The following is a 20,357-nucleotide window of genomic DNA, read 5'->3' on the forward strand; positions in this document are numbered from 1 at the left end:
TCATATAACTATAGATGACTTTAATTTCATCATCTGAAAATTGTCTGTCCATATCCTTTGACCATTTATTAATTGAAGAATGACTTGTATTCTTATAAATTTGACAGTTTTTACATATTTTATAAATGAGACCTTTATCAGAAACACTGGCTGTAAAAAAAAAAAAAATTTCCCCCAGCTTTGTAGTTCCCTTTTAATCTGGTTTCTATTGGTTTTGTTTGTGCAAAGCCTTTTTAATTTAATGTTCTCTGATTCTTCTAAGGTCATAAATTTCTCCCTTCTCCAAAGATCTGATAGGTAAATTATTCCTTGCTCTCCTAATATACTTCACCCTTTATGCCAAAATCATGTACCTATTTTGACCTTATTTTGCTACGGGGTTTGAGATGTAGGTCTATGCTGAGTTCCTGACATACTATTTACCAGTATTGCCAGCAATTTTTGTCAAGTGATGAGTTCTTATCCCAAAAGCTGGAGTTTGGGGATTTGTCAAATACTAGATTACTTTGATTATTGTGTCATGTGTATCTAATCCACCACTCTATTTCTTAGCTGGTACCAAATGATTCTGATTACTGCTGCTTCATAATATAACTTTAGGTCTGGTACTGCTAAGCCACCATTCTTTGTAATTTTCCCCCCCACTAATTCCCTTGATATTCTTGACTTTTTGCTCTTCCAGATGAATTTTGTTATTATTTTTCTAGTTCTATAAAATAATTTTTTGCCAGTTTGATTGGTGTGGCACTGAACAAGTAGACCAATTTAGGCAAAATTGTCATTTTTATTATATTAGCTTGGCCCACCCATGAACAATTGATATTTTCCAGTTGTTTAGATCTGTCTTTATTTGTATGAGAAGTGTTTTGTAATTGTGATCATATAGTTTCTGGGTTTGTCTTGGCAGGTAGACACCGAAATATTTTATTTTGTCCAGTTATTTTAAATGGAATTTCCTTCTATCTCTTGCTGCTTGGCTTTGTCAGTAATATGTAGAAATGCTGATTATTTGTGTGGGTTTATTTTATAACCTGCAACTTTGCTAAAGCTGTTAGCTATTTTGAGTAAGTTTTTGGATGATTTTCTATGATTCTCATCTCATGATTTATCATCATATCATCTGCAAAGAGTGATATTTTTATTTCCCCATTGCCTATTTTAATTCCTTTAATTTCTTTTTCTTTTCTTATTGCTAAAGCCAACATTTCTAGTACAATGTTGAATAATAGTAGTGTTAATGGGCATCCTCATTCCACGTGTGATCTTATTGGGACTGCATCCAGCAGTTCCATTACAAATAGTGTTTATTGTTGGTTTTAGATATATCTGCTTTTTTTTTTTTTTTTTTTTAAAAGGAAGCTCCCTTTAGCCCTATGCTCTCTAGTGTTTTGTTTTTTTTTTTTTAAATAGGAGTGAATGCAGTATTTTGTCACAAAGTTTTTTCTGCATCTATTGAGATTATCATATGATTTCTGTTGGTTTTGTTATTGATATGGTAGAATATGGTAATAATTTTCCTGATATTGAACCTGCTATGCATTCCTGGTATAAATCCCACTTGGTTATAGTATATTATCCTGCTGTTAAGTTGCTGTAATTTCTTTGCTAATATTTTATTTAAAATTTTTGCATCAATATTCATTAGGGAGGGTAGTCTGTAATTTTCTTTCTCTGTTTTGACTCTTGCTGGTTTATGTATCAGAACCATGTTTGTGTCATAGAAGGAATTTCTCCCTAATTTTTTTTCACCTTTGTATGTTTCTTATGATATCAGAGAAGTATATAAACAGGTATGTTGATAAATATTCGATTCTATTACTGTTCTATAAGAAACAATCAGGAGGATGATTTCAGAGATTCAGAGACTTACATGAACTGATGATAAGTGAAGTGAGTAGAATCAAAAGAACTTTGTGTACAGCACCAACAAAATTATGCAATAATCAATTCTATTGGGTGTGACTCTTTTTAACAATGAGACGATTTAGGACAATTCAAATAGACTAGTGATAAAGAGAGCCATCTACATTCAGAGAGAGAACTATGGGTACTGAATGTGGATCACAACATAGTATTTTCAACTTTTTTGTTGTTTGCTTACTTTTTGATGTCTTTCTCATTTTCCCCTTTTAATCTAATTTTACTTGTGCAGGATTATAAATGTGGAAATATGTATAGAAGAATTGTACCTGTTTAGCATATATTGCTAAATATTATTTAAATATATTATACAATATATAATATAAATATATTAGCATATATTTAGCATATATAGACTTGCTGTCAGGGAATGGGATGGAGGAAGGGAAGGAGAAAAAATTTGCAGCACAAGGTTTTACAAGAATGAATGTTGAGAACTCTTTGCACACATCTTGAAAATAAAAAGCTATTACAAAAAGCTATTATTTATTTAAAAATAAAAATAAAATATTTAATCTTTGGGAAAATGAGTGTATTATGACACATTTATTCTGAATTATTAGTGATTTCTCCATCATATTCTTAAGTCTAGACAATCAACAAAACAATAAATCCAGCCCTATTTTGTAGCCTTTGCTGATTTCTGAGGTGTATCTGTTCACAACTGAAAAATTAACAGTCCTGAGCCAGTACAAGTCAGCTGCAGGGATGTGAAAACAATAGTAAGAATAATAATAGAAAGCACCAATAGAGGGGGTTTCTATACCAGAAGGACCCTCCACTGATAAAATCGTGAATCTTTTTTAATTGGTTACTTGGTAAGGAAAGGAAATCACCAGTTCAGTTCAGTCTCTGTTCCTAAGTCTGTAGTGCTTGGGATTAAGTTCCTTAAAAAGTTTGAGGAATGTATTTAGATGGCATTGTGTGTGTGTGTGTGTGTGTGTGTGTGTGTATATATATATTTAGTAAATAAAGCAAGATAGAAGGAATTCAGTTGAAAAGTACAAGGTGAAAAAAACCCAGTTCCCTACAAGTAGTTGCAGCAAGAGCCCAGAAGGGGGAACCAAGAGACAAGTCCTGAAAACCAAAAAACAAAAAAAATCACTAAACCTTTAACCCAATGATATCATTATTAGGAATACTACCAAAGAGGTCAATGACAGAGGGAAAAGATTAATATGAAGAAAAATATTTATAGATCACTTCTGATTGTAGCAAAGAATAGAAACAAAGTCAGAATCCATCCATTGGCAAATGGATGAATAATTTATGACTGTATGCAATGGAATATCAAAATTCTGCATGAAATAACAAAAGGAATGAATTCAGAGAAGCATGGGAAGTCTTGCATGATAGAGAGTGAAGTGAGTTAGCAGAAGAACAATTTATTCAATGGCTTCTTCAGTTGTACCTGACTGTGACCGCCATGGACTATATTGTCCATGGGGTTTTCTTGGCAAAAATACCAGAATGGTTTGTTAGTTCCTTCCATAGGCAAAGAGAGATTAAGTTATTTGTCTACAATCACATAGCTAAAAAGTTTTTCAGAATGGAATTGGGATTTGAACATAAATATTTTTTCCTCTTTTTTTTTAAATTAAAAAAATTTTTTTCCTGGTTATACATGTACATTCTTTAAAATAACAATAACATATTTCCTTATGAATCTTGTTGTCAGAGAAAAATTAGAACAAATGGAAAAAACCATGAGAGGAAAAAAAAAACAGAAGAAAAAGAAAAAAAATGTAAATAAAGCATGTGTTGATTTATATTCAGTTTCCAAAGATTGTAAATCCAAGCCTACTCTCTATACAATACCATCTAGCTATTTCAGTGACTACAATATTGCAAAAGAAAACAACTGGGAAAAACTTTAAAACTACAGTGAATGCCATGTTATTTCAGAAGATGGATTATCAAATATGCTATACATGTCTTATCAGAGAGGTGATAAACTAGAGGTACAAAGTTCAATGTACTACTTTTGTACTATATTTGCTATTATAGAAATATATCTTTCAGGACCTCCTTTCCCCCCAATTCCTTTACATAAGGAAACTCAATAGTTCCAGTAATTCACTCACTTCTCTTTTTCTTATCTAAAAAGGCATCTAGGAGGAGTTTAACAAATGTTAATTAACTAACTGGATGATAAAGAAGGTTGGGCTTTATAGTAGTTTAAGCATTTTTCATGTTGTACTTTACTACATGCCCTATAGGATCAAACTCCAAACTTTGCATCATGTAACTCAGGAAAAGAAACTACTTGCCTCTTTCTCCCTTGTATATCTATAGATAATACAAACATATATATGTATATATGTATGTGTATGTATAATGTTGCCTCCTAAGCTACTTGATCCAAAGGTTTTTGTATTTATAATATGCACATATAAGCAATATATATACATATAGTATGCATTTATACATATATGAGCAGCTAGGAGACACCTTGTTTGCCTCATCTGTCAAATGAGGTGGAGAAGAAATGGCAAACCACTCCGGTATTTTTGTCAAGAAAATCTCACATGGGGGTCACAAATAACAAGAAATAAATAAAAAATAACATTAAATATATATACACATACACATACACACATATATACATATACATACATATATATGTATATATATATATATACATATATATATGTGTGTGTGTATATATACACATATGCATAATACTTATGTGTGGAACAGCAACTCTTACCCAAATTAAAATCAGAGACTTTCAAGGTAAAAAGCAAAAAAAGATTTATTATGATCTCACAAGAAAGGGCAACTCGGAACAGAGAAGATGCCAGTAAGCTGAGTGCAAAGCACAAAATGCAAAACACAAGATTAGACAGACCCTAACACAAGTGCCCCCTCCCCTTCTGATTTTTTCTCCCATTAGCTAGGGAGTTCTAATTAACTCAGAGATTAAATATCCACCCCAGAAACAAAGAATACTAGTCAATAACAGACTCTTTATCATATCAGGTACTTAAATGCTAATGAAAAGTCAGGGAAATGGAAAATGATGAATAATGAAAATAATGAAAAGGGTAGGAGAGAAATAAATTTATTTAAGACAATTGAACACCTGCAGCTTTTAGCTATTGCTCAACTTGTTATTGCAAAATCTCAAGTCACAATTAGAACATAGGTCAAGGTCACATTCTTATGAGAGTTTATCCCATTCACCTACACATATACAGGTATAATTACACACACACACACACACACACACACACACACACACACACCCTATGTGTTTATGAACACATGTCACCTTGTTTGACTGTCTTGCTGTACAGAAGCTAAAGTTGGAGTCGGACAGCATGAATTTATGTGTACCTGGTCATTGTGGTCCTGGGACTTCCTCCAGTTTTCCTCCAACTTTCTTCCAACAGCATGTGGATAGGAGGAGGAATCCAGGACTGTGGTTGGGCAAGAGACAAACAGCAAAAAGCTGAAGAAGGTAGCTTGGAATTGGTTAACTATAGGGTTGGGACTGGGAGGAGAGGAAAGTGAAGGGAGAGCTATGACAATGGCTGGAGAAAGTACCTACAGAGGAAAGTTTATAGGTGATAATGAAGGCAAGTATTTAGGGTTAGAGGCATGGAGAGAAGGAATAATTGTAATTATAGTCAGATAGAAATAACAGAATTGTAAATACTAAGTGAAATAGTTGTGAGTAATGAGGGTGTGACTGTATGTGTAGCTGAGGTAGAATGCGGGATTTTTAAAAGTTACACAATTGGGAGATTAGAAAAGTTGAGTAAACATCAATATGTATGTTTAAATCCTCCTGTAAAGAGGAGAAGGAAGAGTAGAGAAAAATACATCAAGATAGAGGAGAATGAATGATCTAGAGGTTGGTAGGCAACAGTAACCACTTCAAATAGAATAAAACAATTGATACTTTTGGACATCAAAAAAAGTGTGGTTGCCGAAAGTTGTAATGTATATAATGTATGTAATGAATGTAGCCTAAGTATGTAAGAATATAAATAAAGGGAGAGTCTAGAAGTGAAATTAGGAACCAAGAAGCATTTCTACTGCTCTTGTAGGTCTAATGCTTGAGGGGGTATGTGATAATTGACCAGAAGTTCTGGAGAAGACAGGGAGATGTTGCCTGGGAAAAACTGAGTTTCATTGAGAGGTAGTAAATGGAAGGAATATGAGAGAGAAGTTCATTATGGAATACAAATTTCAGAGAGCAGTGTAATGCATGGGCAGAGTTGGAATGTGTAGGGTAGAGTTGAGAAGAACAAAAAGGTGAGAAGACATAATTGCACTGTGGTTATTGTTTGTTAATTATGAAAAAGTTTTTTATTTGTGAGATTAATGATTCTTACACTAAAGTGTCTCACAATTGTACATTCATGAAGATCATGTAAATCTTTGAAAGAAAAAGTTCAAGAGTATTTTGAGAGGACAGTGGAGTGGATCAAAAAACTTTTGACTCTTCAAATTTCCTCCACAAAAAAAGAAACAGAATTCACACTTCAGAGCTACAGAAATAAACATGGAGTAAAACAGTTGTTCTCTTATTTGAAAAGACCCTAGGAAAGATCAGACCTCGGGGCAGTTGTTCAGCCTAAGTGAAGTGTAAATACCTCCAAGCCAACTTTGCAGAATCCAATAAGCCCTAGAGCAGTTGGGTGGAGAGAGTGCCTTTCTCCTTACACACAAGGTCTGATCACTGAGTAAGGAAAGATTGAAGGACTTTCCCTTGTTGTTCTCTCCCAAAACATAGCTGTGCTGACCAGAAGCATTCTGGGCTGTGGCTGCGGGGAGAAGAAGCTAGCACACATTTGATGAGTGCAATAGTGAGGGGCAGGGAACCTGTTGGCTCTGGGGATCTTTAGGAGAACAGAGTCTCTGGGTTTAGTTCCAGAACAGAGAGGATAGCTTGTAGTTTGCAACTGATGTAAACTGAAATCTTTTGGGGGAAAATGATGTAAATTGTGTCCCCTTTAACTTTTGAGGAAGGCCTTGAAACTGTGGTCCCCTTTTGGGGGGAAGGGAGTTCCTGAGCCTCAAACATCTCTCAGACAACATTTTTCCCAAGGTAAAAGGTCTCATTCAAATGGAGATCTTGGCCAGGGGCATAATCACCACCCTCTATTGAACTGGAGATTAGTCTCTCCAATTCCTCCTAGCTTAAGGTCTGAGAAAACCCTGATAAGGCTTCAGAAAGCTGATAAAAGACAACTCTGAACCCTGAATCTCTGCAGAAGTCCTAACAAGATCTTGCCCACTGCTTAAGATATTTTCTTCTTAGTGTTAATCCACCTTTGCTATATTCCTAACAGGCCCTTGCCCACTAAGAAGGCTGTTTTCCTAGCAATCTTAGCAAGCTGTCTTAGCTCAAATACATTCCCTTTTGCCACACAGACTTCAGTTTGTGAATTCTTTCACAAGGGACCTTACAGCACCAACCAGAGGGAATTTCTTACCTTCAATTCTCACAATTCATCAGAGCTACCAGAAGGATGACAGAGAGCAAGATTATTTGCCAGGCAGTGTGGGTGGGAGCCCAAGCTTTGATTTAGGAATTGAGAGTGGTGTGTAAGATTGAGCCTTGAGATAGACCCTAGAAAATAACAGTAAGAAAGACCTGAAGCTTGGGGCAGCATTCCCCATATCTCAGGACTACAGTTTGATTATACTAGTAACCACTAAAAATAAAATATAAATAAATAAATAAATAAAATGAGTAAGCAAAGGAGAAAGAATCCAATCACAGCTAGTTACTATGGGGACAGAAAAAATCTGGGTTCATATTTAGAGGAAGATAATGGAACTAAAAAAAAACAAAAAAACCCACCCCCTCCTTTTTCAATGAGAAATGTCGAATTATCCCAAACACAAAAAGAGTTCTTGGAAGAACTTAAAAAGCACTTTAAAAATCAAATAAGAGAGATTGAGGAAAAATTAGGAAAAAAATAAGAGCAATTGAAGAAAATCAAGAAAATTATGAAAAGAAAGTCAACCAAACAGAAATAGAGAATCAAAAACTTAAGAAAGAAAATAATTTCTTGAAAATTAGAATTAGACAAGGGGAAACTAATGACATTCTAACAATCTAAGAAATCATAAAACAAAATTAAAAGAATAAAAAAAAGAAGAGAAAGTAAAATATCTCATCAAAAAAACAACTGATCTGTAAAACACATCAAAGAGAAATAATATAAGAACAGACTACCTGAAAATTGTGATGAAAAAAATAATCTTGATACAATATTATAAGAAATTATCAAGGAAAATTGCCTTGAAATTCTAGAATAAAGGACAAAATAGAAATAGAAAAAAATCACCAGGGGCAGCTAGGTGGTGCAGTGGATAGAGCACCAGCCCTGAAGTGAGGAGGACATGAGTTCAAATCTTGTCTGAGACACTTAACATGTCCTAGCTGTGTAATCCTGGGCAAGTAACTTAACCTGATTGCCACAGCAAAAAAAAAAATAAAAAATAAAAATCACCAGTCACCACCTGAAAGATGCTAGGAAGACAATTTACATGATTATTACAGGATTATCAATGCTCCCATGATTTTTTTTTTTTTTTTTTTTTTTTTTTTTTTTTTTGGTGATTCTAATTTTTTCCTCTTTAACTTGGGAGCAAAGTCAGGAACTCCAAGAAATTAAGAAGAAAAAAGTAAAGGAAGTAGATAAACTATTTTATAAGGGACAGAATTGTTCAAGTGTAAAAAGGATAATTTTGATTATTATTTGAAAATTATTACAATTTTTGTGAAATCAATGTAGCAAAGAATAGAAGGAATGAAGAAAATTGAGAGAAAACTTTCATAGACAATCGATCAGATAGAATGTGACTGGATTAAAATATTAATGTGGTATAGGAAATGATGAGTTGGTTGATTTAGAAGAAAAACAGGGGGAAATTTGTATTCATGAAAGAAAATGCTATCTACCTTCAGAGAAACAGATGGTAGGAGGAAATAAGCACATTATAGTCTTATATATAGGTATGTGAGTATATATGTATATGTTTATATCTATCTATCTATCCATCCATCTATCCATCCTAAAGGATAGGGGAAAGGAGGGGGAAAAAAGATAAAGTAAAAAGTTCAGAAACAAAGAAAAACCAACAAGGAAGCAAAGAAAAACTGAGTAGTTCTAAAAACAATGTGTGTGTATATATATATATATTTTTTTTAATATAGGTTTTCTTTAAATGGAAATCCATGGTTTTATATTGAATTCTTGCTTATGGTCTACTATGTATATAACAATTTTTTTTCTTTTCTCATTTTGTATTTGTTTTAAATTTTTAAAAATTATACATACAAAAGAAATAAGTAATCTATTTAGTGACTATTTATAAACAATGCTATTGAGTCATTTCAATGGTATCAGATTCTTCATGACCCCATTTGGGATTTTCTTGACAAAGATACTGGAGTGCTTTGACATTTCCTTTTTCAGCTCATTTTATAGATGAGGAAACTGAGGCAAATAGGGTTAAATGAATTGCCCAAAGTCACACAGTAAGTATTTGTCGTTATATTTGATCAGAGCACTCTGTGCACTATGTCACCACCTAGCTGTCCTTCTTTAGGTTCAGCTCAAGGATACATAGTTAAATGCAGTCTAGTGATGGTGCAGAATCCCCTGTAAAGGAATTTACAGGCCCGAAAACCTAGATTGATAAAAAAAGGTTTATTGTAGGGGTTTGGAAGTAAGGGTAAAGGTAGAAAGACACCAGGGCCAGAGGTGCTCACCGGGCGGACAGGAATCCTTGGCATGGCTGATGTAAGAATGCCATTGTTTGGGTTCCTGCAACGAGTGGACTCCAGATTTTCCTTTTTATGATCTTGAAGGTGGGTGGAGTCCCAGGCTCCTGGCTGGTTTTGGCCAGGGTTAGCATTGAATAGAATTCAATGGGTTTTTAGATAAGGAAGAAGCTGTTTGTGGGGGTTGGGGAAACCTGAGCAGATAGTGGGGACTGGGAAAGCCCAGATTGGAATTCAAAAGGGTGCTTTTTGACCAGGATTTGTGAATCAAAGGTGCTAGCTTCTTCAGCCATGGTGGGGTTGGGAATCAGAAAGGAATCTTAAAGGGACCTCAACCCCCATCAGTTTTTCCCTGAAACAAAAGCCCCACTCCATTAAAACAAACAAACAAAAACCAAACCAAAAACCAAAAATTGATCAGGCAATTTATCAACTATGTAACAAATGATTTAAAGACTTATATAGATGTGAGAAAAGTCACATCTAGCATCACCTCAATTTTAACTGCTCTAGAGATATTGGAACCATATCTCAACAATTCAGGATTTATTTAAGATTCAAAGTCTTTTTTTTTTTTTTTTTTTTTTTTTTTAATAAATTCTCAGGACACCTCCATAGCATATATTAAATTCAGTTCTTTCACTGAGTAAATCAGTATCTCAGAACACAATTTTGTCCCAAGCATGATGGATATATAGAGACAACACTGTATAACAAATTAAAAAAATTGAAAACCTGAGCAAAAGATTTTATCAAGGAAATATATGCTTGAAAAAGGATAGATTATGTGACTGAAGGGAGGAACAACCAATGTATACTTTGTGTATTCCTATGATGTTGGTAGAAATTAAAGAAAGTCTCCTAGTTAGATGGACTTCCATGCTGAATTTGGAAAACATGGATAAATGTTGTACAGGATGAGAAAGTAAGGGTAAGCTTTTGATCTTCTCTGTCCCTGGAAGAAACATTCACTGTTGAGTATTTGAGCAGGTTTCCCTTTAGCACTTAGTAGTAAGACTTGTTACTAACATGGTTGTAAGGCTTTTGTATAGCAAGGGATCTCACTCTACTTGTCATAGTCCTGAAAAAAACATTGGTCTGTGCTTAGAAATCCCCATAACAAAAAAAGAGAAACGAACTACCAAGATTTTTATCTTGTCTCTTGTCTTAGTGCCATTTTGCCGATAATGAGGGGCTAGTTTGCAACACTTAAGCAATAATAATGATAATAGACAATAACAGCACTGTGTTCTAGGCACTATGCCAAGAGCTTTACAATAATTATCTCATTCGATAAACACACACTCTGCTCTGTTTTGCCAACCTTTGAGACCCATATCATTAAGAGGCACTATGCTCCACATAACAAGTTCTTGGTCTTTATACAGTGAGACTCACAAGGATATACATTCCACAAATGGTAGCTCTCAGTACTGGATATTTTTTTGGTGTCTTAATATGTGCTAGTTCATTTTCCCCAAGTACTACATCTCTTATGCTTCCATAGCAACACATTAATATATGGCACCATGTCCATGGACAGACATCTCCAACACACCAACATTGAATCAGTCAGTCATACAGGCTGATATACAAAAATTGATTTTATAATTGAAGGGGCTATTCTTCTACAATTTTATTTCCTCCCTATTTCTTTTTTTTAATTAATAAAAAACTTTTATTAGGTGCCTACAAGTTGATCAAGTGTTGTATAGGCACTGGGAATACAAAGAAATGTGAAGTAGGCTTTTATCCTCAAAGATCTTACAATCTGTCTAGAGTAAACAACATATACACATTTGGTACAAACATGTTAGATACAAGGTAATGTTAGTGAGGAATTCACTAGTAGCTGGTTTTATATAGATACTATTTATCTTTTTAAAGTAAAGGTTTATTTGTTCCCATGCATTTTAAAACTTTAAAAAATCATAAATGGTATAAAAGCCTTTTCTGTATCCATTGATATAATTTTGTAATTTTTGTTATCAATATAACCTTTATGTTTATGGTTTTCTTAATGTTGAACAAATTTTGCATTGCTGGAATGAAATCCACCTGGTCATACTGAATAATCCTTTTTTATTAAAGTTTTTTAATTTTCAAAAGATATTCATGGATAATTTTTCTTTTTCTTTTTCTTTTCTTTTTTTCCTGAGGCTGGGGTTAAGTGACTTGCCCAGGGTCACACAGTTAGGAAGTGTTAAGTGTCTGAGACCAGATTTGAACTCAGGTCCTCCTGAATTCAAGGCTGGTGCTCTATCCACTGCGCCACCTAGCTGCCCCCCATGGATAATTTTTCAACATTAATACTTTCAAAACCTTGTGTTCAGATTTTCCTCCTCTTCCCCCCATCTCCTCCCTTAGATAGCAAGGAATCCAATATATGTTAAACATGGTAAAAATGTATTTTAAATCCAACATATGCATACATATTTATACAATTATCTTGCTATACAAGAAAAATCAAATCAAAATGAAAAAGATAATAAAATGCAAGTAAACAAGAACAAAAAGAGTGAAATACTATGTGATCCACATTCAGTCCCAATAGTCATCTTGGATGCAAATGGCTCTCTTCATCAAAAGTCTACTGGAATTGACCTGAATCATCTCATTGCTGAAAAGAACCAAGTCTGGTGCAGCTAGTGGTGAAGTGAATAGAGCACCAGCCCTGAAGTCAGGAGGACCTGAGCTCAAATCTGGTCTTAGACACTTAATACTTCCTAGTTGTGTGATTCTGGGCAAGTCACTTAACCCCAATTGACTCAGGAAAAAAACAAAATAAAACGAACCAAGTCCATCAGAGCTGATCATTGCATGATTTTGTTGCTGTGTACAAAGTTCTGCTGGTTCTATTCACTTCACTTAGCATCAATTCCTGTAAGTCTCTCCAGGCCTCTCTGAAATCATCCTGCTGATTATTTCTTATAGAATAATAGTATTCTATAACATTAATATACCATAACTTATTCAGCCATTCTCCATTTGATGGGCATCCACCAAGTTTCCAATTTCTTACCACTACAAAAAGGGCTGCCACAAACATTTTTGAACATGTGGGTTCCTTCCTCTTTATTTCTATTTTGGGTGTCATATTTGGTTGATAGTTTGAAAAACAGTCAGGATACTCTATATTTAATCTTAGAGAACTACATATATCAGCTTTGCAGCCCTCCCTTTTAAATATAACTCTATGTTGTAGGGCTTTTTACAATGAGAGAATTTTTGCAAAATTCAGTACTATAACAAGTAAGAATGATATATTATATTTAATACCTAAATACATTTAATCTTTAGTATCTATAAAGGGATATAGGATTAAAGATATGGTAAAATAAAATAAACCAACAGACTGTAAACTCCTTGAGGTCAGGGATTATTTTATTTTTGTCTTTGTATCGCTAGCATCTAGCATTGTGCACAGCTCATAGTAGCCATCTGAATGCTTATTTATTGATTGGATGAAAACCCACAGCTTATTTAACAGTCAGTAATCTGGTCTAAGAATTAACCCCTGGTACATGAGAAACATGATGGTGAAGATTCAAGTTGTTTGCATAAGATCATGAATCTCATCTCTACTAAATACCTGTTCTCTTGTTTATCTATCTGGAATAGCACTGGTGGAGCAGCACTTGTGGCATTAGATAGCAAAACAAAATGGGGAAAAACTACCAACAACAAAACATTACATTTGTGTGGCCATGGATAAATTACTTTCCCACTTTAGGTTTCAGCTTTTTTTCTTTTTTTTTCTTTTTTTCTGTAAAACAAGAAAGCTGGACTGCATCCTCTCTCTCAAATCCTATGATTAGATTACAATAAAAAACCATATATTTATTATTATGACTCTAAAAATATAACAACCATACTGAGGCAGCAAGTAGAGTAAGGAAGACCTGGATTCAAATCTTCTTTGACATTTACTAGCTCTTTGATTAGAAAAGTCATTTTACTTCTGGTCTGTTTCTTTATCTGTAAATGAAGGAGTTGGACTCAATGAATTTTAAGTTCCCTTTCATTTCTAAATCTACAAGTTTATGAACAGCAATATTTCAATATGTAAAGAAGAGGAAAAGAGGATTGTATATGAAATAATGAACTTCTATCCTGATTTAAATATATATACATACATACTTATAGATACACACGCACATATATAACATTTGACATAACAATGACAAAGTTGCCTGCTTGCCTGTGGTCTATCCTTTGATCTTCCTTCTACTTTTTTCTTTACATTTTAAAAAAATGTTTTATTGATGCTCCCCTCTTTGCTTTTCTTCTTTTGTTTTATATTACTATAACTACATATCTAGTATTCCACACCAAAGTCATCAATTGTACCAAATAAATACTATCAAGAGTAATTAGTATTGAAAACTAGTATTCATGGATTTCTGAAAAAAATGTAGGTCCCATCTTTCTGAAGTCTATTATGTCTTTCTATCAAAAGATAGGAGACATACTTTATCATTAAGCTTTTGGAGTTAAAGTAGGTCATATGACATAAAGGTATGAAAAGAGAAGGTACTGGTATCTACTTTACGTTATCACCCCAAGAACCATGGGACTTTTCCTATCTGACTTGTAGCTGAAATCTTCGATTACATTCCTCATTAGAATGGGGAAATATCATCAAAGAGGAAAATCATCAGAATATGATGAGGTCTTCAAGGACATGTTTGGTCTGATTGTTCTATTTGTATCCCTAATTCTTTGCATATTGTAAGCAAATAATAAATGTTTTATTCATTCATGTCGTTGTTCATGTTAAGGTGTTTTGTTAAACATTATTGTAAACATTGTATAAATTATTCTCCTAGTTTTGCTCACTATGTTCTATCAATTCATAAAAGATTTCCCAAGTTTCTCTGAAACTAACCCTTTCACTATTTTAAGATAGAACAATATTGCATTACCTTAATTTTCCTTTATAAATTTGTTTAGCCTTTCCCTAATTCATGAACACTTGCTTTATTTCCAGTTCTTGTATCAGAATATTAAGGAAAATTCATCATGTTGGCCATATCTCCTTTACTGGGGAATTTTTATTTGCCTTTTCACATTTTCTTAAAAGAATGCATTATTTTTTCTTTTCTCTAGAGGCAGACAGATGGTCCAGATGATATGAAGAAATCCCCCTCCAGCATAGAATGTTCGAAAATTATATCTCTTCCCACTGAATACCTCCTACAAGACATAATTCCAGCTGTCATACACAATCCAGCCTCAAGATAGTTTCATGTCCTCCTGACCTATCACTGCACAGCCTTCTTGATAACTAAAGAGAAAAAAAGGAAATGGTTACCCAATTCAAACTAAGGTCATCACCAGGATTTAAGTGAAGGGGGGCTGTGAAAGGTCACCTGTCTCACTTTTTTCTTCCAGAGCCCTCTAGGTTCAGTGGCCAGATACAGATCAGAACAACTAGAGATGACCCTGGATGAATGGGAGACCTTAGTCTTTTTTAGCTAAGGTCTTCAACAGGTTTTACTTTGACTGGGGGTGTACCGATCCAGTGATAAAGGCAATTAAAGCATAGAATCTCCTTTTTCACTTAGTCCCCCCATCAAATCTAAATGAATAAATGAATGAATCTGGGAGGGGAAGATCCTTAGGGTTTCTGGCCAAGATACACACACACACACACACACACACACACACACACACACACACACACACACACGTATATATCTGTGTGTATGTGTTGTGTGTATAGTTGATCTCTCTGGCTTTCTGTCCCTCACTACTCATGCTGGCCAATATTTAGATCTTGTGGATTGTTAATGTTTCAGACCTTTGTAGGATAAACAAGAATCCATAATTAGTCCAGAGAACTGGGCAGAAAGATCAGGATCAGAATGATCAGGATTATGGTGAAAGGCAGGCATCTGAGGTAGGGACCAGTCAATAATAAAAGTTAAGAAACACTTATTAAACACCTAGACAACATACTAAGGGGCAGCTAAGTGGCATGGTGGATAGAGTTCTGGGTCTAGACACAGGAAAACTTATCTCCCTAAGTTTGAATCTGGCCTCAGTCTAACTGTGGGACCCTGGGCAAGTCACTTATCCCTGTTTGCCTGTTTCCTCATCTGTCAAATGATTTGGAGAAAGAAATAGCAAAACATTACAGTATCTTTGTGCAGAAAATCCCAAATGGAATTGTTGAGGTTTTGGGGTGCAGTCAGAGTCTTCTCATACCAGACGACCAAAATGATGGAGTATGAGATGTTATCCTCAATGTATATTGGGATTACAGGCTGGGAAGATGTGGTGAAGTCCCAAAGTAGAAGCCACTTGAGAAATGAAATTTCTGAGCTGATTTGTTGTAGTCATGTCCAACAACTTTTTGTGAGTTAAGCTCCTTCCTTAAATGGAGATTTTGAAATTCAGAGAAATGGAATGTCGTAATGAAGTGGAATATCAAGACTGACAGAATCTTGCAAATTCCCGAATAAACTCCCAGGAATAGAGTGAAGAGGTCCAGAGAAGTGCTAAAGTAATGCAGCTAGGTAAGAAATGGCCAACTGGAAAAACTGAGAAAACCTACAGTTGCCCATCTACTCTTTAAGTGTTCCTGTTCCATTTCTTTGTCTTCAAGTTATTTGCCTGGGCACAGTTATTTCATTCAGGGGACATATATATTGTCCTCAGTCCAGTTTGTCTTATGGTCTGATTTACAGATACGCAGTATTGCCAAAAGTTCAGTTGAAGAGCACAAATATCTGACATTTATATGGGTTAATGAAAACTCACTCACTATATCCTCTCTGCTGAAATTTCCCTTTATGTTTTGCACAGGTTTTAGGAACTAACAAAATGCCTTCTGATGCCATAAATGCTGCTTATTGTGTTCCAGACACTGAGATCAATACTGAAGGTACAAATAAAAACAAAAAGAAAGATAGTTCCTGACTTCAAAAAGTTTATATTTTAATGGGGGAAGATAACACAGAAAGGAGATTTGAAAAGCAGGGGGAGCAGAAAGTGAGGAAGATCCTTGCAAGGGCATATTGCAAAGTCCAGAGAAGGAAGGATAGGAGGAAAGTTGGTTTCACCTCTTCCTCAAAATACAAGTTCTGAGAGAAACTCACAGATGGAAGATGGGGCCCTACAATACTTGAGAGAAATGAAAAAGAAGGAATTGGAGAATGGTCATAATCATAAGTAATGGAAAATAATATGGTAACCACTAACCACGAAAAGGGCAGCTATATGGCATAGCAGGATCTGGACTCAAGAAGACTCATCTTCCTGAGTTCAAATCTTTTCTCAAACATTTACTAGCTGTGTGACCCTGAACAAGTCACTTGATTCTCATCTGTAAAATGAGCTGCAGAAGGAAATGTTAAACCAGTCCAATATGTTTGCCAAGAAAACTGAAAAGATTAAATCCATTAAAAAACCTAACTTGTTCCTTTTTTTTCCCACCCTGGAAAACAATCCACATCAACATAAATGACTCTATTATGTGGGATAAATTTTCTCTGTTATGTATACTTGAAATCTCAGTGCTATCTTTGACTATTTCCTTTACCTCTTAAATATAATCAGTTGATTATTCTGGCCAATTCTTTCACAATATTTCTTATGTCTTTTCCATTCCTATTGTAATCACTACACTCCAAGCTCTCATTAGTTTTTCTCTTTTCCTTCATAGCTACATTAATATCTTCTATTTTATTAGTTTATTTTTGTTTTTAAAAATAATATTTTGTTTCCCCCAGTTACACGTAAAGACAATTTTAAATATTCATTTAAAAACATTTTTTGAGTTTCAAATTTTCTGTCTTCCTCTATCATGAGACAGGAAGCAATTTGATATAGTTTATATATGTTTAATCATGTAAAACATATTGCTATGTAAGTCATGTTGTAAAAGACACAGATCCAAAGGAGTAACAAAACAACACAAAAATATAGAGAGTGAAAAATAGTATGTTTTGATCTCCAGACTCCATCTTCTTCCTCTGGATCTGGATAGCATTTTTCATCACAAGTCCTTTGGAATTTCCTTGGGAAATTGTAGTCCTGAGAATAGCTAAGTCAGTAACAGCTGATCATTGTGCAGTATTCATACTATTGTGTGCAATGTTCTCCTACTTCTGCTCGCTTCACTTTGTATCAGTTCCTGGGGACACGTCTGAAATCATTCTGCTCATCATTTTTTATACCTCAATAGTATTCAATCACAATAATATATTACAACTCATTCAGTTGTTACCCAATTGACCGGCATCTCTGCAATTTCCAATTCTTTGTCACCACAAAAAGGTTTCTTATAAAAGTTTTTGTACAAATAGGTCTTTCTGCCTTTTAAAAAATATCTCTTTGGAATATAAGATACGGTAGGTATTGCTGGGTCAAAAGGTTTGCATACTTTATCATCCCTTGGACATAGCTCCAAATGCTCTCTATGAGCAATACAATAGTGTCTCAATTTTATTACATCTCTTTCAATATCTCATTTTCTTTTTCTATCATGTTATCTAGACTGGTAGGTGCAGGGTGATACCTCAGATTTGTTTTAATTTGCATTTTGCTAATCAGTGGTGATATAGAGCATTTTTTCAAATGATTTTAGATAGCTTTGATTTCTTCACTTGAAAAATCTTTTGACAACTTATTAATTGGGGAATAACTTGTAGTTTTATGAATTTTAACTGATTCCCTACAAATTTGAGAAATGAGGATTTTGTCAGAGACAATTATAAAAAAAAATCCCCATTGAGTGGCTGCCCATCAATATGAATATAATGGAATACCATTGTTCTGTGAGAAATGATGAGCAGGCTGATTTCAGAAAAATCTGGAAAGATTTACATGAATTGATTGATGCTTAGTGAAGTGAGTAGAGTACCAAGAGAACATTGTACACAATAAGAGCAAGATTGTGTGATGATCAACTAAGAGAATTAACTTTTTTCAACAGTGTGGTGGTCCAAGACAATTCCATTAGACTTGTAATGCTATGAAGAGAATGCTGTGCACATCTAGAGAAAGAATTATGGAGACTGAATTCAGATCATAGCATGCTTTTTTCATCTTTTTTATTTGGGTTTTTTTTTTCTTGTGGTTTGTCCCTTTTATTCTGATTTTTCTTTCACAATATGAATGACATGGAAATATATTTAAAATGATTGTACATGTATAAATTATATCAGATTGTCTTATCTTATTATCTGTATTATTATCTGTCTTGGGGAGGGAGGAGGTAAGACAATCTTACCAAAATCTTACTCAAAATCTTACCAAAAAATGATTGTTGGAAACTATCTTTACATGTGTTTAGAAAAAATCAAATACTATGAAAAAAATTTTCCAGCTTTCTGCTTTACTTTTTAAATTTTTTTTCCTGAGGCTGGGGTTAAGTGACTTGCCTAGGGTCACACAGCTAGGAAGTGTTAAGTATCTGAGACCACATTTGAACTCAGGTCCTCCTAAATTCAGGGCTGGTGCTCTACCCACTGCGCCACCTAGCTGCCCCTCTGCTTTCCTTTTAATCTTGGTTATATTAGTGTTTGTACAAAACTTTTAAAATTTAATATAATAAAAATTTATATCTAGTAATGCTCTTTATCTTTTCTTTGGCTATAAATTCTTCCTTTTTCCATAGATCTGACAAACTATTTCTTGTTCTCATGTTTATGTTATGTAACTATTTTGATATTGTCTTGGTATATAATATAAGATGCTGATCTATGTATACCTACCTAGTTTCTGCCACACTTTCCCCAGTTGTCAAATTGTGAGTTCTTGTCCCCAGGGCTGGGGTATTTGGGTTTATCAAACACTAAGTTATGATGGCCATTTCCTACTGAATCTACCTATTGACCTATCACTTTATTTTTTAGCCAGTATCAGATATTTTTTATGGTTTCAGTTTTATAATACAGTTTGAGATCTGATATGATTAGGTCAGCTTCACGTTAAAAAAAAAATCCCTTGATATTCTTGACCTTTTATTCTTCCAGATGAATTTAGTTAAGATTTTTTTCTAGCTCTATAAAAATAATTTGTGGTAGTTTGTTATGGAACTGAATAAGTAAATTTGTTGTTTTTGTATTTTTTTGAGACTGGATTTCCCTAATTGCTATCTGGAAATACAGTAACCATCCATAGCCTAGGACCTACACAAGCTTTAACTTTCTCAATTTGTCTGAACTGGATTTCTTCCTCCTTAGGCAACTTTGGTGAATTTCTATTCCCTCATCATATTGGTTCCAGACTTAATGCAGATACCTAATTAACTTTAGTTGAACAAGTTGTGGTATCTGATTGTGATGGAATACTACTATGCTATAAGAAATTTTTTATTGCAGAAAAAATGAATAGACTTTCCCAAAATAATGAAGAGTAAAAAACGGGAGAGAGTACAAGCCTGAAAAAGGACAAATATTTTTATGTATATGTTTTTAAATTTTTATTTATTTGTTTGTTTTTAATATACATTGCTCTATGACTCAGATTAGGAGAGAAAAGCCAAAACAAAAGTGAAAAACCATGGGAAAAAAAAAGAAAGGCAGAAAAAAGAAGTGAACATAGCATGAGTTGATCTACATTTAATTTCCATAGTTCTTTTTCTGGATGCAGATGGTGTTTTCTATCCATTGAGATTGCCTTGGAAAATATATATTTTTAATATAGAGAAAAGAAAATTCCAGTACTTTAATTCCAG

The sequence above is a fragment of the Sminthopsis crassicaudata genome, chromosome 2 (genome assembly GCF_048593235.1).
Source record: "Sminthopsis crassicaudata isolate SCR6 chromosome 2, ASM4859323v1, whole genome shotgun sequence".
NCBI lineage: Eukaryota > Metazoa > Chordata > Mammalia > Dasyuromorphia > Dasyuridae > Sminthopsis > Sminthopsis crassicaudata.